Source organism: Chiloscyllium plagiosum, unplaced genomic scaffold, assembly GCF_037043375.1.
Source record: "Chiloscyllium plagiosum isolate Xiang-an unplaced genomic scaffold, Cpla_swu_hap1 HiC_scaffold_53X, whole genome shotgun sequence".
Lineage (NCBI taxonomy): Eukaryota > Metazoa > Chordata > Chondrichthyes > Orectolobiformes > Hemiscylliidae > Chiloscyllium > Chiloscyllium plagiosum.
In genome coordinates, this window is record NW_028270191.1 from 12,680,088 (window position 1) to 12,687,509 (window position 7,422).

At 43.6% G+C, this 7,422-nt stretch overlaps 1 protein-coding gene across 2 annotated transcripts in view; it reads right to left on the bottom strand.

The window, feature by feature from the left end:
- The window catches only part of LOC122542458 (transcription activator GLI1.S-like), a 265,219-nt gene extending 258,581 nt beyond the window's left edge, over nt 1-6,638 (bottom strand). For both annotated transcript variants that reach the window (XM_087985477.1, XM_087985475.1), the window contains exon 1: nt 6,096-6,638. The gene's annotated coding sequence lies outside the window, so the exon portion shown is untranslated. The remainder of the gene's footprint in view (nt 1-6,095) is intronic.
- Nucleotides 6,639-7,422: the final 784 nt, after the last annotated feature.

Genomic DNA, 7,422 nt, shown 5'->3' on the forward strand with positions numbered 1-7,422 from the left:
GAATCAATGACAGGGGGCATACATTGAAGGTAAAGGGCAGAAGGTTCACAGGGAATGTGAGGTAAAGCTTTTTCACCCAGAGGGTGCTGGGAGTCTGGCACTCATTGTCTGTGAAGGGTGGGAGAGGCAGAAACCCCTCTGAACATTGAAGTCATATTTAGATGTATACTTGGTGCATAGCCTTGTGTGCCTTGGGAAATGGGGTGAGAATAGGTAGGTGGCAGTTTGGATCAGTGTGGATGCAATAGGCTGAACGGCCTTTTTCTGTGCTCTCTATTTCGATGACTCTATGATTCTGTGATTGGTTGAAAAGACCAAACGTGTTATCGGGAAATATGCAGATCACCAAGATAGGCAGGAAAACAAGTTGTGCGATTCTGCAACAGCACATGGATATGTTCAGTGAGTGGGAAAAACTATTGGCACTTGGCGTATAAACTGAACTTGTCCATTTTGCATCAAGAATAAAAAAGCAGCATATTGTTTCAAGGGGGAGAGTTGGAGGACTCGGAGGTACAGAGGGATCTGGGTGTCCTGGAACTTGAATTATATCAGATTAGTCCGCAGGTTAGGAAAGGAAATACTGGGTCATTGTATATTGCTAGGGAACAGAATGTAAAAAGAAAGAGAAATGTTTTACTGCAGCTGTAAGGGGCATTAATTTCTGTGCATAACTTGGTCTACTTATTTGAAAAAAGGGTATTAAGCTATCAGAGGAAGTGGCAGAGGTGGGTACAATTACAATATTTAAAAGACATTTGGACAGGTACACATGGAAAGGAAAGGTCTAGAGAGATATGGGCCAAACACAGTCAAATGGGACAAGTTCAGTTCAGGGAACCTGGTCGGCATGGACGAGATGGGCCGAAAAGCCTGTTTCTGTGCTCTATTTTGTTCGAAGCAGTTCAGAGAAGGTTCATCAACTCACTCCTGGGATGAAGAGGTTTTCTCATGAGGAAGGGTTGAACAAGTCGGGCATGTATACATTGGAGTCAAGAAGATTGAGGGATGATCATGTTGAAACATGCAAGACCCTGAGGGAATGTGGCATGGTGGATGCTGAATGTCTCCCCTTGTGGGGCAGACTAGAACGAGAGAACACAGTTTAAAACTGAGAGGTCTCCCTTTTAAGACAAGGGAAAATACTTCTAGAACACAGAACATTACAGTGCAGGACAGGCCCTTCGGCCTGCGATGTTGCGCTGACCTGTGAAACCAACATGAACATCCTACACCATTCCATTTTCATCCATATGTTTATCCAATGACCTTTTAAATGCCCTTAAAGTTGGTGAGACTACTGCTGTTACAGGCAGCACATTCCACGTTCCGACTACTCTCTGAGTAAAGAAACTACCTCTGACATCTGTCCTGTATCTATCACCCCTCAATTTAAAGCTATGTCCCCTCATGCTAGTCATCACCATCTGAGGAAAAAGGCTCTTACTGTCCCCCCTATCTAATCCTCTGATTATCTTATATGTCTCTATTAAGTCATCTCTCAATCTTCTTCTCTAACAAAATCAGCCTCAAGTCCCTCAGCCTTTCCTCATAAGCCCTTCCCTCCATTCCAGGCAACATCTGAGTAAATCTCCTCTGAACCCTTTCCAAAGTTTCCACATCCTTCCTACAATACGGTGACCAGAACTGTACACAATACTCCAAGTGCGGCCACACCAGAGTTTTGTACAGCTGCAACGTCACCTCGTGGCTCCGAAACCCAATCCCTCTACCAATAAAAGCTAACACACCATATGCCTTCTTAACAGCCCTATCAACCTGGGTGGCAACTTTCAGGGATCTGTGTACATAGACACTGAGATCTCTCTGCTCATCCACACTACCAAGAACCTTACTATTAACCCAGTATCCTATTCCCATTGCTCCTTCCAGAGTGAATCACCTCACACCTTTCCGCATTAAACTCTACATGCCACCTCTCAGCCCAGCTCTGCAGCTTATCCACGTGCCTCTGCAACCCACAACATCCTTCACCACGATCCACAGACCCACTGACTTTAGTGTCATCTGCAAATTTACTAACTTTCTGAGGCACGCCCGAGACTTCACAAAACCGTGTTGATGATCCCTAATCAACTTATTCCTCAAGATGATTATAAATAGATGATTGTGGGGTGAATTTGTACTTGCAGAGTTACATTGTACTTTGCTCAAAAACTACATGAATCCATGTAAGATTCTGTTAACTCATTTTTTAGATTAGAATCAGTCTAAACATTGTGGCACAGATAGGGAACACAGGGGGCTAACACCTTCAGCATAGTATCTGGGCTGACACCAATTGTTACAGCTAACCTGAGAATGCAACTTTTCAAAAAATGTTTTGTGATTTACAAATGAAAGAAGTGAAACTATCATGGTATTCAAACAGATGAAAGACTTAACAGACAATCAAGGTATTTTTCAATGTATAATTTCAGTTACATCACACTGCAACCTTTTGCTATAAATTCTGTATCTTACAATTGTGTCCTCCACAACCACCTGATGAAGGAGCGTCGCTCCGAAAGCTAGTGCTTCCAATTAAACCTTTTGGACTATAACCTGGTGTTGTGTGATTTTTAACTTTGTACACCCCAGTCCAACACCGGCATCTCCAAATCATGATAAATCCTCTCTCTTATAATGTTTTCCAATAACTGAAGTAAGGCTCACTGGTCTATATATGCCAGGGTTGTCTCTACTCCCCTCCTTGAACAAGGGGACAACATTTGCTATCCCCCAGTCTTCTGGCACTATTCCTGTAGACAAGCCTTCTCTCAGAGGGTTGTTAGCCTGTGGAATTCCCTTCCCCAGAAAACAGGAGAGGCTGGGTCACTGCATATATTGAAGGCTGAGTTAGAGAGATTTTAGGTGGACATTGGAGGTGAGGATTTTGGAGACACACAGGGAAATGGAGCTGTGACACAATGAGTTCAGCCACAACCTTATATAATGGTGGTGTGGGCTCAAAATGTCCTCCTTCTGCTTCAAAGCCCTAAGCTGCTCGATGGTCAAGTAAAGGATGCAAACATTCAGCTTAAATATTTGCAGCTCTTCTGATGTTTAAATAGGTTCCCCTCCGAAATTGGAAGTACCATTTGCAGGAAATTTTGAAAAGGATTGAATTTTCCGTTAATATGCATTTTATCCTGCTCCTCGTTTCTGGAGAAAACTGGTGATCCGTTACGGAGGCTGTTCAAACGGGCTCACAGAAAATTTCACCTCACCCCATCTTGGCACTTCACACCCAGTGACCCATCCTACACACACTCGTACCAATGTCTTGTGTTGCCAGCTCTCAACTTGGGAGGGAAATGGTGGCTTAGATCTCTGAAGTAATTATATTCAAATTAAAATGCAGCCTGTGAGTGAGTCAGTCACATTCACCTCATTCACTTAACCCACTGGTTGCATTAACTTAATCGCTGCACATTATCAGGTAAGCAGTGACTTCCCATCAGGCAAATAATAGGCAATGTTTGGCCTTTGCGTTTGAAGGAGAAGCAGATAGAGTCATACAGTTATAGACTCAGAGATGTACAGCACAGAAACAGACCCTTCGGTCCAACCTGTCCATGTCGACCAGATATCCCAACCCAATCTAGTCCCACCTGCCAGCACCCGGCCCATATCCCTCCAAACCCTTCCTATTCATATACCCATCCAGATGCCTCTTAAATGTTGCAATTGTACCAGCCTGCACCACTTCCTCTGGCAGCTCATTCCATACACACACCACCCTCTGCGTGAAAAATTGCTCCTTAGGTCTCTTTTATATCTTTCCCCTCTCACCCTAAACCTATGCCCTCTAGTTCTGGACTCCCCCACCCCAGGGAAAAGACTTTGTCTATTTATCCTATCCATGCCCCTCATGATTTTATAAACCTCTATAAGGTCACCCCTCAGCCTCCGACACCCCAGGGAAAACAGCCCCAGCCTGTTCAGCCTCTCCCTACAGCTCAAATCCTCCAACCCTGGCAACATCCTTGTAAATCTTTTCTGAACCCTTTCAAGTTTCACAACATCTTTCCGATAGGAGGGAGACCAGAATTGCCCGCAATATTCCAACAGTGGCCTAACCAATGTCCTGTACAGCCGCAACATGACCTCTCAACTCCTGTACTCAATACTCTGACCAATAAAGGAAAGCATACCAAATGCCTTCTTCACTATCCTATCTACCTGTGACTCCACTTTCAAGGAGCTATGAACCTGCACTCCAAGGTCTCTTTGTTCAGCAACACTCCCTAGGACCTTACCATTAAGTGTATAAGTCCTGCTAAGATTTGCTTTCCCAAAATGCAGCACCTCGCATTTATCTGAATTAAACTCCATCTGCCACTTCTCAGCCCATTTGGCCCATCTGGTCAAGATCCTGTTGTAATCTGAGGTATTATTTGTTTTATATGTTAAATTTATGCTGGATTTTTCCTTCCTTCATAGGATGTGGGCGTTCATAGTGAGACCAGCATCTATTTCTCATCCGTAACTGCCCAGAGGGGCAGTTAAGAGTTAACCATGTTGCTCTGGGTCTGGAGTCTCGTGTAGGCCAGACCAGGTAAGGATAACAAACTTCTTTCCCTGAAGGACATTAGTGAACCAGGTGGGTTTTTAACAGCAATCAACAAGTGTCATAATCATCCTAAGGCTCTTAATTTCAGATTTTTAAAAAAATATTGAATTCAACTTAGGGGCAGCATGGTAGCTCAATGGTTTGCACTGCTGCCTCACAAGTGCCATGGACCCAGGTTTGATTCCAGCCTCAGGCGACTGTCTGTGTCAAATATGAACACTCTCCCCGTGTCTGCGTGGGTTTTCTCCAGGTGCTCCAGTTTCCTCCCACAGTCCAAAGATGTTCAGGTTAGGGTGGATTGTCCATGATAAATTGTCCCGTAGTGTCCGGGGATGTGTAGGCTAGGTGGATTAGCCATAGGAAATGCAGGGTTATGGGGATAGGGCAGGGAGGTGGGTCTGGGTGGGAATGCTCTTTGGAGAGTCTGTGAACTTGCAGGGCCGAATGGCCTGTTTCCACACTGTTGAGAATCTATGAAATTCCATGGCAAGATTCAAACCCCAGATCTTTACCTGGATTAGTAGTCTAGTGTTAATAACACAAGTCCATCGGTTGCCCGTTTTGGCCTGTCCCAAAAGACGAGCCAGAGCAAGATACAGGGAAGGGAATGATGAAGTCAGTGGGGATCACCAATACAGTAATTGGGGCAACAACAAAAACAGTTAAGAGAAGCTTCCAATAATTGAGAAAACGTGCAAAGGGAAACAAAGGAAAGTTCCTTGGAGAATCTTCAAGTGTGATCTTATACGTAGAGAGGGTTTGAGGAGAGAGAGAGAGGGAGAGGGCGAGAGAGAGACAGGGACAGGGACAGGGACAGGGCACAGATAATTGGAGCCACTAAATGAGAGTGGGGGTACAGCAGCAGAATTCAACAATGCCAATGCTTTGTTGAAGTTGCCTCTCCCTCATTGCCATATCTTCAGTCATCATACTCTGGGTATATTTCATTCAGTTGGAACTTTTACCTCAGATGTATTGAAAAGTAACAATCTCTGAAGAACACCTCTGTCAGCAAGTGCCATTTTGACCTACTCCCGTCGAATCTTCCCCCCCCCCCCCCCCGCCTTTGCCTTGAAATTATTAAGCCATTCCTCCTCCCTCTTTATTTCTCTCTTCGCAAAGTTGAATTTGGACCTTTTCTTATCACCTGCAAATTTTTCCAAAGCAATCTGAACTCGTTCACTGACATGTTAAACTCTGAAGCGATTGGTAGCAAGAGAGATGTTTGCTGTTCGAAATGACCATTAATAAAAGCTTCAGCCGCAGTCAGAATAACAGTGGGGCTAAAATTTTTAAAAATGTTTTGTCCGATTGCTTAAACAACATTTCAGGCGCGAATAAACAAGCCTTTGGAGAGATGCAGAGAATGTTGCAAAATAATTTCTGTGTTTCCATGAAGCAAGCCCAGGAATTTCCCTCAAAAATAATAAATAAATAAAAATTTGTACTGGTTCCACAATCTCAGACGAGAGTAACAGAAAAGCCACAGAGAGAAAAAAAAAGCAAAATTTTCAAATACCTGATCAAACCTCTGGGAAGAAAACTCTGAGGAGTGGGGTCGGTGACAGGAATCTGGTCTGAAAGCCTGAATTCTCTCCCAAATGTGACCCTCAGAAACATGGAACGAAAGCAGTCATAAACAATCCCTCAATGACAGCGCAAGAGGAATCCACTCAAAATTGGAAGACAAAAAAAATCTCAACGTGAAGTCTTTTTTTTTCTTCCCCCCCGCTCTCTGTTCTAACAAATCCAGCGTTGGAAAATTAAAGTTTCTTCTGCCAAAGTCGAGGCACATTAAGGGTCCTCAGCGATCATTAAACCCTGATGTTATAAATATTCCTTCTCAATCTCTTGGACCACCCTGGTGTCGGAAGTTAAAGGGCTTGATTTTCTTATTTATCCCTTAAGGTTTCTTCTCTTTTTAAACGTTCAGTTTGTTTCCTCTTTGTCCTCCCTTTCTTTTTGTTTTACGTCTCGGAAACTAAACTTGTAGAATTATATTTAGGTATTTTAAAAGCATCAGAAAGTTTTGCAACTGTTTGAAAGTAATTTGGCTTTCTGATTGAAGTCGAAACTCCATCTGTGGTCTCATCCCTATGGCTGTGATAGAGAGCCCTAGAGAGAGTCGCCGTTCTCTACATGCCCAGGGTCACTCCCAAAATATGGACTGGAGTCCTCCGCAGGAATCCTCAGCAACATTATCCCTGCTTACAAAGCCTTCTGAGAATCACCAGCTCAATCACTGACCTTTGCTGCTAATGTACAGTTACAATAACACTTGGACTAAACTTATTCACACTTCATCTCATGCAACGCCCCTCAAAGCTGTCCTCGCCCCCGCCCAATTTCTTTTCAAACCTCATCTCACACAATGCCTGTTCAGAATGACACATGTTGGACCTTAAACACACCAACAAGGAACAAGATTAGGCCACTTGGCCCTTCGAGCCTACTCCACCATTTAATAAGATGGTGATGTTAACCTCAATTCTACACCGATGATAATGTTTCAGTCCGTTGGGAATCAAGAATCTATCTACATCTCCCTTTAAAATACTTAAAGCATCCACTGCCTTTGAAGGAAGAGAATTCCAGAGACTCACAAGCCTCTGCAAGAAAACATGTTTCCTCATCTCTGTTGTACATGGGCATCCCCTTAAACATTAACTCTGCTTTTCTTTCTGCAGATGATGAACTTTTCCAGCACTTTCTGTTTTTATTCCAGATCCCCATCATCTATAATTTTTTGCTTTTATTAACTATACCGATGTCTGTGGTGTGCACACTTTCCATCTCACATGTCAGAGGGTCAAAGAAAGAGACAGTCAGTCAGTTGCTTTAGGAGT